Source organism: Marmota marmota, unplaced genomic scaffold (assembly GCF_001458135.2).
Source record: "Marmota marmota marmota unplaced genomic scaffold, marMar, whole genome shotgun sequence".
Classification (NCBI taxonomy): Eukaryota; Metazoa; Chordata; class Mammalia; order Rodentia; family Sciuridae; genus Marmota; species Marmota marmota.
The window spans coordinates 6,966,011-6,988,157 of NW_026000137.1; the positions used below are offsets into that span (position 1 = coordinate 6,966,011).

Consider the following 22,147-nt stretch of genomic DNA (forward strand, 5'->3'; position numbering starts at 1 on the left):
CTCTCTCTCTCTCTCTCTCTCTCTCTCTCTCTCTCTCTCTCTCTCTCTCTCTCTCTCTCTTTTTCCACGGACCCCTAAGGTCAGATCAGCCATCACAGGACCCAAATAAAAAGGTATCTCTGTCTCTTGTGTGATTATTTCCTGCAGCCCAGTACCTGGAGTGACCCTGAGTGGTTTAGTTGCGAGGAACACAACACTGGGGTTTTCTTGGTTGGTAGGATTTTGATGGTGTTTTCTGTTTCATTACTTGAAATTGATCAGTTTAAACCATGTATGACCTCCTCATTCAATTTGGGTAGGTCATGTCTCTAGAAATTTGTTGATGTTTTCAATATTTCCTATTTTATTTCAGTATAGATTTTCAAAAGAGTTTCTAATTATATGTAATAGGGGTTTATCTATTTTATTTATTTTTTCAAAGAACCAACTTTTTGTTTTGTCAATTTTTTAAAATTATTTCTTTTGTTTTGATTTCATTGATTTTGGCTCTGATTTGAATTATTTCCTGCCTTCTACTGCTTTTGGCGTTGCTTTGTTCTTCTTTTACTGGGGCTTTGAGATGTAGTGTTACATCATTTATTTGTTGACTTTTTATTCTTTTAATGAAAGCACTCAATGCAATGAGCTTTCCTCTCAGTACTGCCCTCATAGTGTCCCAGAGATTTTGATACGTTGTATCAGTGATCTCATTTTCTCTAAGAATTTTTTTATTTCATCCTTGATTTCTTCTACCATCCATTCATCATTCAATTGTGTGTTATTTTGTCTCCATTTGTTTCAGTAGCTTTTATTTTTTATTTTATCATTGGTTTCTAATTTCATTCCATTGTGGTCTGATAGAATGCAGGGTATTATCTGTTTTGGGTTTTTTGTTTTTTGGGGTTTTTTTTTTTGTGTGTGTATGTGTGTGTTTACTACGAGTTGCTTTGTGGCATAGTATGGTCTATTTTAGAGAAGGAGCCATGTGCTGCTGAGTAGAAAGTATATTTGCTCTTTGATGGATGAAATATTCTATATATGTCTGTTAAGTCTATAAGAACTATAGAACTAAATAATACAAATCTTGCATTATTTAGTTCTATAGCTTCCTTATTTAGCTTTTGTTTGGAAGATCTGTCCAGTAGTGAGAGAGGTGTGTTAAAGTCGCCCAGTACTATTGTATTGTGGTCTATTGACTCTTGAAATTGAGAAGGGTTTGTCTGATGGACATAGATGTTCCAATGTTTGGGGCATAATATTTATAGTTGTTATGACCTGCTTATATACACTTTCCTTAAGAAGTATGAAAGTATTGTCTCTTCTGGTTAACTTTGGCTTGAAGTCTACTTTATCTGGGATGAGGATGGAAACCCCTGCTTGTCACGAAGTCCATGTGAGTGATAAGTTTTTTCCCCTCCTTTCACCATCAGCAGGTGGATGTCTTTGCCTATGAGGTGAGTCTCTTGAAGACAGCATATTGTTGGGTCTTGCTTTTTAATCCAAATTGTCTTTTGATTGATGAGTTTAGGCTGTTAACATTCAAGGTTGTTATTGAGATATGATTTGTATTCCCTGTCATTTTGATTTATTTCTGGGTTTTGATTTGTCTTAGTTTCTCATTTGGTTGAATGTCCCTTTAGTATAGAACCTCCCTTTGCTTTTTTTTTAACTTCACCCTCATGGAATATTTTGTGGGAATGCTCTGTAGTATAGGCTTCTTAGTTGTGAATTCTTTTAATTTTTGTTTATCATGGAATGTTTTAATTTCATCTTCAAATCTGAAACTTAATTTTGCTGGATATAAAAATTCTTGTTTGGCATCCACTTTCTTTCAGAGGTTGAAATATATTATTCCAGGGCCTCCTAGCTTTAATGGTCTGGGCTGAGAAATTAGTTGAGATCTGAATTGGTTTCCCCCTATACATAATTTGATTTTTTTCTCTCATAGCCTTTAAGATTTTATCGTTATTCTCTGTGTTACTCATTCTCGTTTAATGTGTCTTGGTGTGAGTCTGCCATATTTTTTTGTACATTTGGGGTCCTGTGAGCCTCTTGTATTTGATTTTCCATCCCATTCTTTGGGTTTGGAATATTTTCTGCTATTATAACATTGAAAAGATTGTGCATTCCTTTGTTTGTATCTCTGCCCCTTCATAATTCCAATAACTCTTAAATTTGGTCTTTTCATGTTATCTCATAATCCCTGGATGTCCTGTTCATGGTCTCTTTCCATCTTCTCTGCATGTTCAGCTCTACTTTCAGAGTTATATATTTTGTCTTCATTGTCTGAGGTTCTGTCTTCCAAGTGGTCTAGTCTGTTGGTGGTGCTTTCTATTGAATTTATAATTTGGTTTACTGATTCCTTTATTTCAAGGATTTCTGCTTGTTTGTTTGTTTGTTTGTTTTCTCACAATCTGTAACTCTTTATTGAAGTGGCTTTCACTTCCTGTATTTTTTCTTTGATTTCACTCCTTATCCTATGCTTTACTTCACCTATCACTTTAACTATGTACAATCTGAACTCCTTCTCGGACATTTCTTCTACTGTGTTATCAGTGGCTTCTGTTGGTTTGTTGGGGAGCTTTATTCCCTTGTTTTTTCGTGTTGTTAGTGTGTTTTCTCATTTAAAAATATGTGTCTACGGCAGGATAGATTCTACCCTGTAGACCCATCGGGTCCCTAAGGTTTCCAGTGCTTCACCTTTACTGGTAAGAGCGACATCAACAGCACCCAGTGTACACAATGTATGGCCTTAATCCTAACAGCTCCCACTAAGGTGCCTACTGCTTTCTCACGTTGAACCACAACGATGAGTTCAATAACTATCTATAGTACAAACAGAAAATTTGTTGAAATTATTTACAATTTAAAGTGGTGGATGAGAAAACAGAGGTAGTGTATTAAGCAACATTTACAAGGGAGGAAGAGAGAAGCTAGAAGTAAAAATTCACAGGAAGAGTGGAAGAGGAGTCGACAGAGATTGGCTGGTGGTTGGAGAAGAGAGAGAAGAATACGAACAAAAAGAAAAAATTAAAGACATAAGAATACACCAAAAATTCAAAACACCAATCAGATATCATTGTCCTTCACATACTGATGCATAAAAAAAAATCTTGTTCCAAATATGGTAGAGAGATTAGTGAATCAAAAAATAAAATAAAATAATCTTGCTGGAAAGTTGAACTGTCTCTGTCAGTGTTCAACAGCTTCTCAGCCCTGTCTCTGGTGTCTCCTGGGATCACCAAACCCAGATCAGCCCTTGCAAACCCAGTCTCTATCCCACTGATCTGGGCTTTAGACACCTCAGGCTCGGCCACCTGCAGTCCCAAGGCCTCAGTGCTGCCCCTGCTTGCAGAGCGACCACCAGGACACACTCACGCCAAGGAGCAACCCCGAGATGCAGCAGCAAGACAAGGGCCACCAGCTCTCTCAGCAGGAAGACCCCAGGCTCCTCCAAACCTGCAGGCACCCCCACACTGGACCTGCAGGTCCCAGCTGGAGTCCCCAGACAGAGGCTCTTGTGGAGGTAAAGCCCTGGCTGGTGTCCCAAAATGGGTGCAGCCACGTGCAACCAAACCTGGAGTCTCCCCAGAAGCAGTCCCCTAGGCTGTGGTAGCTGCAGTAGTGGTGGTGGTTGTTGGCAGCAGGCAGTGGGTCAGCTGTGGCAGTGGCTGCAGTGGCAGCTACAACTGCAGCTGTGGGGGCAGCGTCACCAGGGGTCAGCAGCAGTGTTGGCTTCAGTTGTGTCCAGGGCAGCGGTTTGGTCTGTGGCAGCAGCACCCAGAAAGAAGACCTCCAGGCCATCCCAGGCTGGCAGCAGCAGAATCAGAGGCAGCAGCAGCAGCCATGGTGGCCGCAGTGCAGGTGGCAGTTGATTGACAGGAGACCTCCGGTTCAGTGGTGGCGACCACAGAAGTAGCAACGGGATTCACATCCTAGGTTACCAAGGCCAGACCTCTGGACACATCAGTGGCTTCTGGGGTAACCCACAAAGAAGACCTCCAGACAACCTCAGGCTGGCCGCAGGGGAATCAGAGACAGCAATGGCAGTAGAGGCGCAGGTTGACTGAGCGACAATAGTCCTTTTAATGTAACTTAGGACCAACACTTGTGTTAGCCCCAACAAGAGTAAGTAAGACTGAAGGCTACAAAAGAGTATTTCTTAGGAGTGCCCCACAACTATCAAAACAGACTATCGGAGTCACAAGTTCTTTTTATTCAATAGTCAATTTAAGGCCCACAAATCTTCCTAATCTCCTACAAGGTAGGTTTGAGTTGTGTTTGATAGTATGATCATCTAGCCCTAAGTAACAAAAATAAAGGGATCTCTACTAAACACAGAGTTTATGCCAATTAAAAGACAATCAAATGTCATTACATATCCTAACGACATCTTCTAAGGGCATCATAAAAACCAAGTGTTAGGTGTACCTTCCTGATAACTCTGGCAGTGTTAAAGGTTTACATTCCCAAATAGAGGCCTTCCCTCACAGCCCACTTCTCAGCTCCTGCACCTCCTTGAGAGAGATCACTAGTTTCTGTCATCATCATGACGCTCACTGACATGGTTCAATGCTACGACACTTTGTGTTAATCACGTTCTAGTACTCATGTCTTCTTCTTTCTCTCACAGAAGCAGCCACCTCCCAGATGACTTTACAAACCAGACTTTTGCCACAGACCCCTCAGCTGACCGAAAAACATTCCTAAAAGGGAAACCCAAACTGCTGCCCCGCATCTCGCCTCCCAGCCTGAAGCAGCCAAAGTCATCGTCCGTTCCCTTGTAGTAAGGGTTCCCTTATCAGAGGAGGCGTGGGGTGGGGGAGGCAGAAGGACAGTCAGTGTAGCTCCCAACCTGCGGCCAGGGAACTGACCCTCCCTGCAAGAGGTCCTTAATGAGTGCCCCTGGAGGTCTCTCTTCCTGCCCCTGGTCAATCCACCTTTTGGCCACTGGTCGTGTAGGCAAGATAAGAGGAGGACAGGGCATGAAAAGAAAGGAAACCTAAAATCTATTAAATAGGCAGGACAGCCCCTTCTCTCTGGCACCATCTTGGACCCCCCTCCTCTGTGGAGGAGCCTCTGTCCTCCTCTCCCTCCCTCCCTCTCTCTCTCTCTCTCTCTCTCTCTCTCCTGTCCTTTAAATAAAAACCCTTTGTTCTTGCCTCAGCATTTCTCAGTGTTCAACCTTCAACTCTGGGGAACTGGACTCGACCTGGTGCTCAACACTGGTGTCACTAAAACAGACGCATGACATGGGAGGCACCAGCCAATACAGGGAGGAGAGAGGGACAGGGAGGAGCAAGGGAGGAAATTGCAGAGGCCATAAAAAGAATAGGCCAAACTCCCCCACTGCTCCCAGCGCTGGGGCCCTTCTCCCTGGAGAAGTCTGTCTCTGTCACCTTTGCAATAAGCTCACTTCTTGCTTGCTATCTCGGTGTCCTGTCTTCAATTCTTTGTTAAATGGAGAGAACAAACCCAGCACCCCTAGATGGTAACAGAATTGGGGACTCATCGGAATCAAAACCAGGGACTCAAAGGTCAGTAACCGTCATGCTAAATGGCTGGCAACCCCTGGAAGTGACCGTTGATTGTGCAGCACTTCTGTGGCTCTCGGAGGCTGAGGAAGCCCCCAGCCACAGTAGCACTGTGAATTCCCAAGACTGACTGACTGTTTGGTTTTCCCCTCTTTCTCTCCTCTCATGCAGACACATGGATAGCAGGCCCCAGTGTCCAGGACACAATCAGCAACATTTCCTGTCCTCATGAGGAAATAGCAGTTAGGACTCAGCTCCTCATTCATCTGTACCTTGTGCAGAAACCTTGTCCCTTGGTCAGGATAACTGCCCCTGACAAAAGGCCCTAAATAGAGAAACTCCCTGTTTTTGGAGATATTTGAGAAACCTATCTCCTTCCCTGTGGCTTTAAGGACCCTCAAAGGAACAAAGAAAAGGGGATATGACTCTCTCAGGGCTTCTCCTGGGTTGATTCACGGCAGCTGTCGGGAGCCTCCTTGCTCAGGACAAAGGTCCATGAACTGGGGCTGAGAGATGGCGCCACGAGTCAGGGGACTCTCCTCATCTCAAACCCTTTCACAGGCAACGGCCTCCCCGCCAGCTTCTTGTCTTCCTGAGAACTCTGAATCCCTTTGTGACAGAAAGAAGGAGGTAATCACAGCCTTCTGGGAATGGACACATGAGATATCTGGGTCACGAAAGGAAACATCGGGGACATGGCCCACAGGCCACGAGTAACCTTGGCTAGTCCCTACCTGGACATGGCCCCTCAGAGAGAAGCTGGGTCAGGCCAGTCTACCCCATTCACAGACCAGACCACCCCTCCTGACTTACAAAAGACTGAGATGGGGACTGGGCTCAATAACTAGGATAATCTGGACCCCCAACTAAAGAAAAAATCCTTGGTCTTATTTTGCCCTGAGGCCTGGCCTCAGTACCCATCAGGAGATGGAGAAAGATGGCTGCCTTTTTAGGGGACCCTAAACTGCAGTACTACTCAGCAGTTAGACCCTCTCCGTAGATGGGAGGGTGAATAGAATGAAGTTCCTTGTGTAAAACTGTCCTTTCATCTGAGATCACGTTGAACCAGCAAAGGATGCAAGCTCGGACCCAGCGCCAGTGGGTGAAGGCGATCACCCTCACTGTCCTGTCAAGGTCACAGTGAAAATAAGAGCTGGCAAAGCCGCTCTCCCACTGTCTTGACAAGGTCACAGAGACCCTCGCTGGTTGGTGGGAAACGGAAACCCTGAGACCCTTTTTTACGTAATTGGGACTCTTCATTTTCGTGCTCATGTCCTGACAGGAGGATGAGTATGGTAAATGCCAAACCAAATAAACTTCAGAGGGCTAGAACCTAACAGGCAGTTCATCCTGGAAGGCTGTTCCACTACCCCTCAGCACATCAAGGACAGCTAGAAAGCTGCTCTACTGTCTCAGCACCTTGAGGACAAAACTGATAATGGACAACAATCATTCTCCGAAAGGTCACGAGAATTTTAGGCACCACCTTGATCATATCGACTAGAACCCAAGCCCATATTTCCGACCTCTTAGAAATCCTAATCATCATGCTATTGTACAAAACCCACCAAATGTAGTTTCATTCTTGATTAAGGAAAGTTATGTTATACACTGAGGAAAGTTAAGACATATAAGGATACATTCTTCTCATTTCTATAAACCCTCTTTTACTTCACATAGGGATTTATGATGAGCATACTTAATATTGGTGGAAAGTGGACTGATGTTTAGAACTTACTTTTTATTGAGAAAGATCATAAAGATATCAGACCTAGTGCACCTTGACTGAGAAACAAAGAAACTCTTTGAGAAAGCAGCTCAACCAGTTTTATGAGAATAAATTTAGGAATTAATTAAAGTAGCTTTATAAGACATATTTTTAGAATAATGTTAGAAGTATTATTCTATTTAGTTTCTTGGGTTTAGAATTCTTAAGTTTTTAGCTGTATGGGTTTCTGATATGTTTTAAGAATGGTTTATAAACTTTAGGATATTTTAAGTATAAGATTTAAGGGGACGTTTTTTAGATGGGGATTTTAGATTTAAAATAAAAAGTGTAGGTGTACTTTAAAACTTAAAGGTTAAAGATAGGTTAGGAGAGTAGACTCTGGTTACATAGTTTGGCATTAGTTAATAAGAAAATAGTACATCTTGGGAAAATCTGAAAAAATGTAAATTAGTGACGCATTTTATTAATGATTGATAATTAAAAGTCACGTCCTGGAAAAATGTAAATTGATGTTACATTTTTCTATAACCCTAATTATGGTTAGGGAACGTGATGTCTTGGCAAAGTTTTGAAATTGTATAATCAATGACGTATTCTGAATCTATAATGATGAGAAAAATTGTAATAAAAGATGACCCAGAGAAAGCTGCATTAGAGCTCTCTCTCTCTCTGCAGATGGCTCCAACGAAACTCCTGTCTCACCTTTCTGCCCACGCCACTCATCCTTCAGGACTCCCTGGGCCCCGCTAGGGCTGGACCCCAGCAGCCAGTCACCAAATCCCCAGAACAAAAAACTTACTCAAAGAAAGAAGGGACCTTTACCAGTCAAACAGATGATTCCCTCAGCCCCATCTGAAGAAGAACTTGGTCCTACGCTGCTCTCCCTTTATATCCCTTTTTAAAAGGGCTGCAGCCTAGTCCTCCTCATCCAGGGACAGGCTCCACCTATGATCCCACAGTTGCTAGGAAACGTGCTGCTCAGGGTTACTTCCCCTCAAGGAAGTGCTGGGGGAGGGGCTGGGACTGGACCTGAGATGGTGGATGTACCTTTTCACTAACTGGACTAGAGGACATGAAGACAGACCTGGGGAACTAGACCAAAACCCAGAGCACGCGTTCTAGACCTGCCAGCAATTCTCAGATCTTTATGATCTAGATGGAAGGATATCATGTGGCTTTTGAGTCAAACTCTAACTTCCTTGGAAAATAGTTCTTAGAGGAGGCTACTGAAACAGGAGACGGCTACTACTACTACTCAGTGGGTGGAGGGAGTAGCCCTGCTGACGAGAGTCTGGAACCTCCCCACAGGGAGCCAGGCAGTTCCCTCACAGAACCAAGCGGGATGCTGACAGAGACGGAGACAATGAGGCCCAACCTGAGGAAGAGACACATTACCTTAATCAAGGGTCCGGTTACTGTTGCCACTTGGAGAACAGAGCTGCCTGCCATTAACCGAGAAAGAGGCGGACCCCACAGATTGGTCAGACAACAATAGATGGGGAAGGGCACAGACTGCAAAAAGGGACCTATCTTAAGGCTCTTAAGGGTCCTTGCTACTTTGCTCACCTGAAGGTGGGAGGGACCGATACCTCTTAAACTAAACCTGAAAGGATGGGGCTCTGCGTAGAATGCTCAGGCCCGAATCACTCCTCCATTGGGGGTCCCAAAAGGCCCCAACAAGTGGGGGTCAGTTCCGGATCTTCATTTCATCAATGAGGCAGTGGTCCCTCGGCACTGTGGGTCCAGATCCATCTGCTCTCCTTACCAGATCCCCAAGTGAACCACTTACTGTACTCTCCTAGATTTGAAGGATGCCTTTTTCTGCATCTCTTTACATCCAAAAAGCCAACCTCGATTTGCTCTTGAGGATCCTGCTCATGGGCAGAAGTGACCTGGACCGTCCTTCCCAGAGGTGTCAGTCACGTGTCCCAGTCGAGGTTGCCTGAGGCTGGCCTTCCCACTGCCAAGCTGCAGGTTCCCACCTGGAAAGTCTCACGCTGCTCTGGCAGGACAGCAGGGGCCATCTGCCTCCCGGCTCCAGCCCCCCTCAGCCCTTCCTGCTTTTTGTCCTCCTGATACTGAAGACTGCCAAGATGAGCCAAGGCCACACAACCCCTGGCCATGATCATTTTCCTGTCACGGTCTGAGGAGCCGGAGAACCAGTGCTGCCTTCGAGGACAGGCCTGGCGGGCAGGCTGGGCCAGGCACTCCCGAGACCCTGCTGCTCAGCTGACTCTCACCCACAGAAGGGGCCCAGGAAGCAGCCCAGGACTGGCCCCAGGAATCCCAGCAGACACCTCTGCTCCGCGGCAGTCTGCCCCGACCTTGCAGTACAGTTCCTCTGAACGTCGACCTTATCTTTAAAGTCCCCAAAGTAAACTTAAGCTCTAACAAATGTCACGTTCTTTGGCCAAAATCAGAGAGACCTACATCTTCAGAACACTGAGTCTGAGTCCCCGTCACACCCACACTCCTGCCGCCAGTGGGAAAGGTGTGTCAGGAGCAGTTTTATGGTTGTTCTTCCCTTTTTTCTGCATTTTTATAGCAATATTATTGCAGGTTAGTTCAAAATAAGTGGATGTTTTAGTCTGAGCATGGTGGTGCACGCACAGCTGTAATTCCAGCAACTCAGGAGGCTATGGAAGCATCACAAGTTCAAGGCTATCCTGGGCAACTTGGCAAGAGCCTGTCATAAAATGAAATAAAATACCCTGGGGCTGTGGATGTAGCTCAGTGACAGAGAACTTACCCAGCATGGGCAGGGCCCTGGGTTCCACCCCCGGTACAGCAAATGAATGCTTTAGAAGAAGAGTCCTTGGGTCAAATCAGAACACTCACACTCACTCTGAAGCACCCTCGTCTGTCACTCGTGCTGTCTGTGGCTGGCTGACACCCTGTGGTGTACGGATGACTTTTCTTCTACTCCAACAGTGAGGTATCTGTCACTAAATTAGACCAACTGATGGGCTCTGAAACCAACAGCCCCATCCCCTCTCTTCCTTACAGTTATCCATGTGAACCTACGCACACGTGTGGTGTTCAGAGTGTGGCTTCTCCACTTGCTCCTAAACCAGAGGCGAGAAGCCAGGAATTTATCTATGTCAAAGAATTTGCATTTAGGGTACATAACCAAACCGAAGTTTTTCTTGTATTGCAAGAAAATCTGGAACCACCTTCTTTTCCACCCTCCTCCATCAATATTCCTGCAGCGGCAGCAGGTAGTTTGCTTGGCTGTTTGAAATACAAAAATAAGCCTCAATCTGAGTGAACTAAGTGATGTTTGTCTCATGTGGTACTCAGCAGATTCAGGCATGGCTGGATCTGGAAACACAACTGCAGGAAGGACTCCATCTTTTCTCCACTTTTCATCTGAGGCTCTACCTGGGGAAACACCCCCGTAGGGCTCTCTGCTGCTGTCTCAACAGAGAACATGCTCCTCTTAGCAGTCTGCTCAAGGCCCACCCTGAACTTGCAAGCTCTGACGGGGACCTGCCCATCTGTTATGGTTGGGAAGTGAGAAGACCCCAAAATCCATGTGTCCGACACCGTGAGAAGGTTCAGAGGAGAAATGATTGGGTTTCAAGAGCCTTAACCCAAGCCCTGGAACGATCCCCTGATGGGACTAACCGAGGGGTGATTGGAAGCAGTAGGGTGTGGCTGGAGGGGATGGGTCACTGGGGGTGTGCACACCGTCGGGGTATACAGCCTGTATCTGGCAATGCAGTCCGACTCTCTGCTTCCTGAGCATCATGCCTTGAGCTGCTTCCCTCTGCCATTCTTCCACCTTGTGTCCTGCCTCGCCTCAAGCCCTGAGGGATGGAGTTGGCTAAACATGGACCAAAACTCTGAAACTGTGAGCTGACCAATAAACCTCCTTCCTCTGAAATTCTTTTTGTCAGTGTTTTATTCACAGCAGAGGAAAGGCTGACTAAAACACTGTGGCCTCCCGTGACAGCTGAGGACATGGTGCTCCAATTAGCTGGACCAGACTCCCATGACCCCAAGGGTGATGTCCAAGCCACCAAGAACCAGACATGCCACAAGTGGGCATCTGCAGTTGGGGTCAGTCAGGATGCTGTTTCTAAAGTAGAGTCTAGACACTGAGAAGGAAAATAGGGACATTTTACAACAGAACAACAGAAAAGAAAATGTTAAAAACAAAAACACAAATCATTCAATTTACCCAAATTCTACCCCAGTGGTATCTGCTGCCCCAAGGGAGTAAAGCCATATGGTATGTGGTGCCTGTTCTGAGTCACGCTCGGATGGCAGGGCCCTGGGGTTCCTCTCCCTGAGTTCAGTGAGAACCCAGCCCACTCCCCAGGTGTGACAGCCATGTGGAGCGTGCTGCACTGGCTACAGGTGTGTGACCCCAGACAGAGTGCATCTCCAATGAGGACGACGAAGCTCAACACAGAGCCATGGACCTACTGGGCCACAGGCGCAGGCTTCAGAGCTCCGAGCCACCTCAGCATGACCTCTTCTGTTTGTTTGTGTTATTTATACTTAAAGATAAAGATGTAAACACTTGTGCATAACTATGATTGTGTGTATACACATACATAACTCACACACATGCAGGGTCCAAAATGTGCAGATGAAGTGTGTAGCCATAGGGTGCATACACACATACATATGTATGCACATGGGGAGTCCAGAATGTGAAGAACACACAGCTGTCTGTGGAGTACGGTGTGTACACACACATGCACATGCATGCGGGCTCTAGAATGTGCAGAACATATATCTGTGTGCAGTGTATGGTGTGAACAACATACACAACACGTATACACGGGCAGGGTCTAGAGTGTGCAGACAGACCCGTGGGGTATGGTGTGTCCACACACACACAACACGTGGGCACTGTGGGCTTTAGAGTGGGCAGACAGACCCGTGGGGTATGGTGTGTCCACACACACACAACACATATGCACAGGCAGGGTGTGCAGACAGACCCGTGGGGTATGGTGTGTCCACACACACACAACATGTGTGCATTGTGGGCTTTAGAGTGGGCAGACATACAGCTGTGCGTCCTTCTAGACCTTTAAAGCAGGAACACAGAGCAGCACTTTTGCAGGGGACTTCACTCTCCAGGCTCGCCTGGATGCCCAAGCCCCTGCCAGCCCGGCTCTCAGGTCCTGCCCTCAGGGGACCTCAGCTTCTCCCAGACTCGCAGGGCTTGGGACCGCACAACCCGACCCTGAGATGCACCTGTTTCCTGGTTGGCTCTGTGATCTCTGAGGGTGAGGGTTCTGGCAACAGAGAAGCGAGGGCAGCCTTGCACTGCCCTGGCCAGGTGCAGGACACCCTGTGCACTTCTCCACACAACTACAGAACATGGAACAGAAGACAGAGTTCCCCCACACCCTCCTCTGACACAGGTGTCTCCACCTAGTAAATCCAGCAGAGGGCCACCTGTCACTGAGGAGTGTGCACGGCACACCCTTGTCCCTGCAGGTGCCCTCCTGGAGTGGCACATTCTCCGTCTGCACGGTACACAATGGCACATACCCACTGGCCCGGCACACAGCATATTCTATCTGGATGTGTCACGGTTACCTCTCTGTTGTCCTACTGAGGGATATCTTGGTTGCTTCTACGTTTTAAATTATAAAACCTATTTTTAAGCCTAATTTTTATGCAATTTTCCTTAATGACTCAGTTTTCTCATTCATTAGACAAACTGACAAGCAACATCAGACACCAAGCGTGGAGACCACCACATCTGAACCAGGGGCTGCACGGGACAGCATTCAAGGTGCACCATGCTTTGGCATTAGTGCTCTGCTGGGGGAGACAAGCAGACGCCACCCGACGCTGCTGCGTAGCTGGTCATCTACAGTCAGCGGGCTTCCAGAACCCGAGGCCACCTTCCAGTGTGGGTGGCTCATCCCACACAAATGCCACAGGGCAAACAAAGTCTGAGGTCCCCAAAGGGGAAATTCCCCCTTGGTGAGAGCAGCTTCAACCACTGCCCGTTTCCGCCCTACTGTGCTGCAGAGGTCACTCGCATGCTGCACTCAGAGGGCACAGCTGCCCGCTGGCCTGCAGCCCCAGTTGGGTCACTCCCCTCATGCCCTGCTGATGTGCTTCTCTGCAAAGCCTGCGATGTGAGCTCTATGAGTAGCCTTCTTCCATGGCAAGGATGTCCCAAGGATCCTTCTCCCGCTCGTGGCCACCCTTCCTTCAGCTACCTTCCACAGACCTCAGCCAGGAACAGGTCTGGGCACACTGAGAAAGCCACCATCCATGTCCTTCTGAGGACTGCTATTTCACCCTTCAGCAAGCACCTTCTCCCTGAAAGCCTCCGTCCTAGCCTTCATTGTGAGGTAGGCAGGACTCGACCTCCGTGGTGTGTCAGGGCTCTTGAGCACAGCGAGGTGGACAGACGCTCCTCCAGAATTCTGTGCTCACCACCAGCCCTCCCGACCACCTCCCTCCTGTTCCAGGAGAAGGAAGTACATAAGTACTTGGCTGGTGTGGTGGGTCCACCACCTTCCAGGCTCCATGGGGTCGAGCCCAGGCTAGCTCCCCGGGGACCTGAGGTCAGGAGGAGGCTCAGTTATGAGAAGGACCTGGTGCCTGTACTCCCTGGCCCTGCAGAAGGCCGGGTCTTCATGACCTTCGCTGCTCTGAGTATTCAGATCCGAGGCGCCGAGGCTGGGCAGTGGGATGCTGCCTGGGCCACAGCTGGGCTTTGCATTCCATGGGGTGGAGACGATTGCTGCCGGTCTTTCTCTTTTCCACCCCGCAGACCAGCAGCCTTCCGTTTTGCTCTGGCCCACCATCCTCCAGGGAGATCCTCCTTTGCTCTCTCTCTGCCTGTCTGAGCTTCCTTTTCTCAAAGGCCAGATGGGGCTTTGACCCAGGATGTGTCCCCCACAGTCATCTCCATGTTCTTGGGTCCCTAAACAAACGTTCCCATCTCACTCACTGGGACTAAGGCAAAGCACTGAGCGCTTCAGGCTGAAGTCAGCCTCAGAGACGGACCAGAAGCTTGTGGCACAGCCTAAGACCACCCCAACACCAGACTCAGCATGTCTTCTCCAGCAACCAGGTTTCAACTTCGTGGACACTGGCTGGTGTGGCCGACACCAACCGGGGCTACGTCAGATCCAAGGTGAAGGGCTTGGCCCCCAGGACTGCCCCCACTTCCAAAGCCAGCTGCAAATGGGCTGCCCAGGCTACCCACACTTCTTCCTAGCCAACCTCAAATTCAGAGTTCCACAAACCCCCTCAAGTTTGGTAATTTCTGGAACTGAGGGAAGCACTTTATTACCCTCCCCAGTTTATCACAAAGAAGGCGAGGCAGGAACACCAGGTGGAAGAGACCCATGGGGACAGGTGTTGGGGTGGGGTGCGGAACTTCCTAGCCCCCTCTGGGCACACCGCACCCCATCACCCCTGTGTTCACCCACTCGGTGTTCCCATGCAGGTTTCAGTTTGCAGAAGGATGGCCTCCGGTGCTGTCCACTGGTGGTCAACTCAAGCTCCAGCCCCTGCAGTCCTGGAGATCAGGGGAGAGCTGGACATCCCAACCCTCTGGCCCTGCCTTGGTGGTTCTGGGGAGCGACCCCCTCCTGAGACTGCTCGGAGCCCAGCTGCCAGGCATGCTCAGCCACCAAAGACACTGCTCCAGAGATCCCAAGGGACTTAGAGCTGCAAGACCAGACGTGATGCTTGACTAAAACACACACAGACGATGCAAAACTGCTTTTCACCTCTCCAGTCCTCAGTGTTGGGCTCTGTCGCTCCATCTGAGGAACAGGTCATCACCGAGGGCTGAGCTCACCAGGACTACATCTATGTTGAAGAAGGATTTTACCCCAGCATCAGAAAGGAACATCTACCATCAGCCACCAGAGCAGGTGAAGACCCCAGTGGGCACATCGGAACCAGGCTGAAGGGGGCCGGGGAAGGCAGTGCCTGAGGAGTGCAGCCTGGGCGGGCAGCAGGACGCTCCCTGGGCCTGCTCCCTTCCAGTCAGTAACTCTCAATGAAGCAAGCGCACAGGCCTACTTCACCAACGCTGCTGTAACCAACACACAGCAAGCACATCTACACACAGCCACCTGCAACCACCCCAAGCACAAGCGCACTTTGCCTGCCAAATTCAACAACTTTGGATTTTCAACTCTGAAAGGCAAGTTCATTAGAAAAGAGATTCATTGTGCCTTCATGCAGCTGTGGCACCTCGATTAATTCTCTGGCCATTGAAGGAGTCCAGAGCCTATGTGACTGAGTAGTTTCCATTCTCAATTAGGAAACACTCCATCTCATTAGGAAAATTAAAAATAACAGCATCTGTAAAGATAGATACATAAGAAAAACACACTTGGAATATGCAATTCTGGGTTCAGTCATCGACCCTGCTCTGGATAGGCTTCACCATCTCTGGGTGCAGGAGGCACACCAGTGCTCGACACAGGAGCACTGGTAAGTCATTCACAAAGGAGAAACACCAAGTGCAAAATCCATCCTTACCACTCCTTTCCTCCCATCAATGGGCCACTGGGGGAGAGAGTGGTCTTTTAACAAGTTTGTGAAGTTTTCATAAGTGTGCCTGAAAAGTAAGAGCCACTGCCCTGGAGGCTGGGCAAGGCAGCTCTGCCAAGGCCAGGAACCCTCTTCCCCACTTCCCAGGGAGACTGGCAACGGTGCTACTAACAAGGGTGGCCCATCCTCAGAGACAAGAGGGACACCTTCCATCCCACCCATCTCCAGACACCATTCTGCTTCCTGGTCCCGTCACCAGCTGCAAGACCAGGCTGGCCAGACCGCGTGGAGGTGACAGAGGGAGAGGGCCTCTTCTGAAGAGGAGGAATGCTTACCAAGTGACCCCACCTAGGGCAGCACGCCCGAGCATCAAGCCAAACCAACTTGTTCATGGAATAAACCTGCCTTCAAGGCCACGCAACAAGGAGATAATGCCCAGTGGAAGGTGGGAGAGTAGACCAGAGGACTCTTGGGGCCACAGGCTTCTCATCCTCAAGGACAGTCCAGGCAACCAATGGCCATCCTTCCTTCAGCCTTGTGGACCTTGACTTATGCTGACAACACCCCAGAGCCCTAGAACCACCGCCCTGCAGGGCCTCTACAGGGTCCATCAGATAAGGAAGGAACAGTGTCCAGCATCGAAGAATGGCCACACTGCTGGCCACTGTGGATCAGGAAACAACCCCTCCTGAGGATGTGAGACGCTGGGCTTCCTCTCCTCCCCAACGGCCTGCAGCTCTGCCCTAGAGGGTGCAGGAGTGGGGGGCTCTGGACACCTACACGAGCTGGCCAACTGCCCAAGCCTTCTCTTTTTGCCCCTTCCCTCCTGACCATGCTTTTGAGCTTCTGCTCCGTGTTACAGAGGTCCTCCCACATGCGACATAAGGACCCACACTCCATGCCATGTACTAATATTGAACAAAATTTCACAAAACATAGGGGATAGGAAAGGAGGTTGACGAATGATTCAAGGTCTGCTTTGTGTCACATTCACACCGTCCAGAAACCCCAGGCTTCCAGGCAGGTGTCAAAGGGAGGCAGAAGTGAGCCCGCCACCCCCATGGCACGAGGCAGATCCCTCTACACCGACTCACTCCTCCCAGAGTCCTGGGGAGAGATCATTCTAGCTGCCAGCTGCACACACTCCTTAATGAAAATGGGGGGAAGGGAGGGCTTACCCTCTTTAGGCTATGGATGCTGCCACACCCCTGAGACCGCATCCTTCCTCCCAAAGGGGAACAGAGCTACTATTCTTTGAATGCTTTGGTGTCAAACTACAGAAACAAATACAAATAGAAAGTTAGCTGTAGGTCCCTTTGAAGATCCATGTAGGCACTGGAGCCTCAGCCTCCAACTAAGGATAGGCAGGTCCCAGGGCTCCAGGGCCAAGCTGCCCCTCCAAAGGGTCCTGGGTAGCCTTGCAATCAGGTGGGCCTCTCCACTTGACAGGATGTGGGCAGGTGCAGCTCCCAGCTACAATCAGGAGTAAATTGCCCTCCTTGGGAAAGCTGCCCCAATACCAGCAGGACTCCCCAGCCTCTCTCTAAGGCTTCAAGTCACTGGCATGATGAATAAACACAGGATTAGCATCATACAACTACCCCACGGGGAACAGAAGCTGGCATTTTATTGGACCCACAGTGTGGGTGCTGCCACCTCCCTGGGACCTAAGCCTCCTTTCTAATGGGGTACAGAGTCGTGTGGATGGGCAGAGGTCAAGGAAAAGAAGCGGGAGGCAGGCCCTTCTCAGCCTGCCCTGCCCAGGCCTACTCAGCTCCACAGGTCAGGTGGGCAGCTCACAGCTGGACCTGGAGCTAGTAAGCACCCATGAGCCACAGGACAAAGTCAGACAGCACCAACTCATCAGAATTCAAGAAATAAAACAAACAGATTTGCCCCAGGTGACGGGGCCCCTAGGAGTCAGCATCCCTGGGTTGAGCTGGATGGAAGCCAGGCCCCAGAGCAGGTGTGTGAGGGGCTGTGTGCAGGGCTGGGGTGACGCACTGTGGGGCTTGTGACCAGGGTAGGAGGGGCCCATGAGAGGCCGTGGCTTCAGCCAGAGCAGGGATTCGCGAGGAGAGGGCTACGCGGGGGCGAACCTGACCAAGGGGAGGGTAGCCGGCTGGGGCAGTCCTACCGGGAGCAAACCCGGGGGCAGATGTGCCACCTCATAGCCCAGCCTTCATCCGTCCTTTCCCGGGCCAGGCTCTGATGTGATCGGCCTCCCTGATGAGGAGGACAGGGACTGGGATCAGCCACATCACGGAGGTTGTGGACCCAGGCTGTCAGGGGAGACACCAATGCTCGGAGATCCAGGCTACTCTTGGAACTCCTGGATGAGTAAAACGGGGAGGAAAGCAACGTGCCATCAAGGTACCAGCGTACGTCAGTAGGTGATCCCCATCTGTCAGTGTGCCCAGCACTGTCTGGGGGAGCAAGGACTCCAAGTCAGACGCCGTCCACACACCACCGTTCCAGCCCGGAGAGGCCTGCTGCCTTGGTCAGGACATCTGTCTGGAGCCAGGCAGCTGGAAGAGTTAGGGCCCACAGGCAGACCCACACAGGAGGGTGCCCCAGGGTCACCACCCGGCAATCAGTAAGGGTGGATGGAGGCACTAGGGTCCACCCCAGCCCCTACAGGTTCACATGTGTCTGTCGGTCCACTAGGGTCTGATCATATCACCATGTGGCAGAACCATACTGCAGATCAAATGCTGTGGAACTACAAAGACACAGGCAGAACCCGAGGTCTGGTAGCAGCCAAACGCAGGTCCAAGCGAGCTGAGCCTGGTGTCCCTCTGCAAATGGAACTGTTCTGCCTGTACAGTCCGTGTCCCAACACCTCCTGTGTGACCTGCAGGTGTGTCTCCATCCCCGGCATCTGCTATGGGAGGGATTTGGGGATAATTTTCTCCCATTAAGAGACAAAGGGCGGCAAGAACTCAGGTGGCAGAGGGCTTGGGACTCTGATTTTGCAGCTGCACAGCCTCAGGCAGACCTCTCAATCCCAGCATTTTCTTCCTCTCGTGGGCACAAACTCACCTGCCCTGAGGAAAAGAAAAACACAGAAAGCACCAAGTATTCCCCAGAGGGAGAAGGCCCTCGTGGGCTCCCCACCAGGGGGCAGTCTGGTCACAGACTCCACGGGAAGGAAGAGGGCAAGAGCTCAGAAGCTGGTCTCCGTGTAACTTAGCACTGCTCATTGCCCACTCCAGGGGCTGCAAACACCCAAGAAACGCAAACACTGCAGTTATGACCTAGAAAGGTCAAGTGTGCTTAGACTTTCACCCAACACAGGAGGAAATCAAAGTTCAGCCAGTTCCTCAAACAAATCACCCCAGGGCCTGCTGTGCAAAGTACCCACAGGAGACGGGGAATGGCTTCTGGGTGAAGGCGAGGTCAGAGCACGCCGGCTGTGTTCCCCGCCTTGGAGGCTGTGCACCTTGGAGCTGAGGCTCTGCTTGGTGTCACCAGTGCACCTTGCTTTTCAAAGCCACTGCCCAGGGTTCATTGGGTGGCCACTGCCACAATGGTGCTCCTCACTTCTAACTACCTGATACTTGGCCAGACTCCTGACGGAAGTCACCTGAACAGAACCAGTGCTCACCTGGCTCGGCCTGGTCCTGAGCATCGCGGCTCTGGGAGGCTCTACCCTCCCCTATCCCTCTCCTGGCAAAACCCTGCCATCAGCCTTCCCACCGGGATCCTGGGGGCAGTGGCCCTCCAGAGACAGCTTCCTGCCCTGCTCCTCCCCCACAGAGAGCTACATCAGGGCCAGGGAGGGGCAGGCTGCTCCTATACCAACGCAGCATCTGAGGCCCAAGGCCTGAACACAGGCACCAAGAGAGCCACAGAGGGACAGCACAGACATCAGCAGTGGCCAGGACATGGCCAGCCTCTGTGGCCACAGGCCAAGACGTGTCTGGCCCTCAGAGGTCATCACCCATGATGACAACACTCAGCCATTAATCAAGAACTTTCCGAATTTTTCTTCAGGACCAACCAGAGAAAGTCAGCTATGCCCCAGCAAGTCGCACAGAAGGCCTTGATTCCAATGAGCCACCTCTACTTTCCCTGTGCTCATCAGGACCCCCAGGCCATCCTTGTTTCCACTCTTCTGAGCCAGATATCTGGAGCTGAACCTGGTCCTCCAGCCATCACAGAACACACGTGTGGAGAAAAGGTGTGCTCTGCCCTAGTGACCCCATGGTGTGTAGGACAGTAGTTCTCAGGCTGCACCTGCCCTAGTGACTCCATGGTGTGTAGGACAGTAGTCCTCAGGCTGCACCTGCCCTAGTGACTCCATGGTGTGTAGGACAGTAGTCCTCAGGCTGCGCCTGCCCTAGTGACTCCATGGTGTGCAGAACAGCAGTCCTCAGGCTGCGCCTGCCCTAGTGACCCCATGGTGTAGAACAGCAGTCCTCAGGCTGTGTCTGCCCTAGTGACTCAATGGTGTGCAGAACAGCAGTCCTCAGGCTGTGCCTGCCCTAGTGACTCCATGGTGTGTAGAACAGCAGTCCTCAGGCTGTGCCTGCCCTAGTGACTCCATGGTGTGCAGAACAGCAGTCCTCAGGCTGTGCCTACCCTAGTGACTCCATGGTGTGCAGAACAGCAGTCCTCAGGCTGCACCTGCCCTAGTGACTCCATGGTGTCATGGTAGAACGGCAGTTTCAGAATGTTCTAAGTTATTCCGTGATGTTTAAAACAGCAGTTTTCAGACTTGCCTGCTCTGAGTTACTCCCTGGTGTACTAAACAACAGTTCTCAACCTGTGCCCTATTCTTAATTACTGCAGTGTATAGAACAGCAGTTTTCAGGCTATGCCTGACCTTGAGTAACTCGACTTTGTAAAACAGTAGTTCTCCATGAGCTACTTCATTTTGAGTGTAAAAGCCAAGGTAGAATGACTCTACGTCTTGTTTGTATACCACCATCTCCCTATCACAGTAATAAGGCAGGAATAAACATATACATGCCAACTTACCAAAATAAATCAGTAACACCTACATACATGGCAAATCATATCAGAAAAGCCAGGCCTGTGAGCTTACAAACACTAGGCCATCAAATGCAGCAATCCCCTCACCTGAGACTTATAAAAGGCAGAGCACCCAGGACTAGACACAGCAGCACACTGTCCTGGACCCATCATGAGCCTTATGCAGGAAAACTGCCTCAGTGAGCAGCCTCCATTCTGTACTGGAATTTAGCAGAACACCGTTTCTGCTGTCTGTAACAACCATGCACAGCCCACTCCAAGCTGACACTCTGAAGTGACCACCCTCTGGGCCTGTGCTTTGACGGCTATGCATTTTAAACAAGCTCTTCTGCTGATTCTCAGTCTTTTCAACCATCTACAGTGACTCTTGACATTCTCTCTGCTCTGTCTTTGCTCTCAGTGGAGTATCCTAAACCCTATGGTTGCCTTGACCCTTAGCCATTCTGTGTCTCTCTCTTTCTCTCACACACACAGTTGTATAAAGTGCGATGTGTGACTGTTATGGATATTAGTAGTTAGAATTGGAATGAAATAAATTGTGAGTGCTTGGCTCACTGTTATCCAATCAATTCTGACATTGTGGAAAGACACAGATGCTTATGGTCTGTGTTAAGGGCATAACTCATACATGACAAGATGTCCACTGCTTTCCTTGAGGTGGTCTTCATTCCCCACCTTCTGGAGGTGGGGTAGAAGTGACAGACTATCTTTGTGGCAGGAAGCCTGCAATACCAGAGGAGGACACTAGATGGCACAAGGAGCAGCATGCATGATCCCAGAAGTATGGGTACCTGCAGGGCACCAGCACCTGTTGGTGCACCTGTGATGATGGCACTGAAACAGCCCACAAGGACCTGACCAAGCCCAGTCCAGACAGAGCATGGTATTGGAATCACCTGGGGACTTTCCCCAGGACCTGGCCTGGGATGGAGACAAGAGGCTACCAATGAGCTTGGTCTACAGATTCAGCCCTGCCCTCCACCATTCACTTCTCACCCAAGTGAACGGTCCTCACCCCAGAACCACTGACCCAGGAAGCAGGGTCAACCATGGCACCAGGAGTGCAGCTCCTCAGCTGTCGCACAGGCACTTTCAACCCACAGGATGGTCTCAGAAGCCCTGAGCCGAGCTGCCCAAGGTCCCAGCTGAGGAGGTCAAAGGCCGGACCCAGACAGCGGGACACGCACAATCTCAGGCCAGCTGGCACCCACATGGGCTAAGAGGCCACCTTATGAGAAGAGCTGCCCTGACCAGAGCTGGCTTCTCACTGTCAGTGTAAAGGCTTTGGGCCATTTTTCTTGGGGAAAAAGAGAGAGAGAGAGAGACAGACAGACAGAGACAGAGACTGAAACTAAGTATCGTGTTGGGTAAATGATTAAGCAGTGTGTGTGTTTGTGTGTGTATCCAA

The 22,147-nt window shown here is 49.8% G+C and overlaps 1 protein-coding gene and 1 long non-coding RNA gene across 2 annotated transcripts in view; one reads left to right on the plus strand and one right to left on the minus strand.

The window, feature by feature from the left end:
* The window catches only part of Ptprn2 (protein tyrosine phosphatase receptor type N2), a 631,370-nt gene that overhangs the window by 554,447 nt on the left and 54,776 nt on the right, over positions 1–22,147 (minus strand). The window lies entirely within an intron of this gene.
* Positions 13,591–20,191, plus strand: LOC125611225. Its single transcript, XR_007341361.1, has 4 exons — positions 13,591–13,601; positions 14,554–14,566; positions 14,975–14,982; positions 19,925–20,191. It is a non-coding gene; the product is annotated as an uncharacterized LOC125611225 (long non-coding RNA).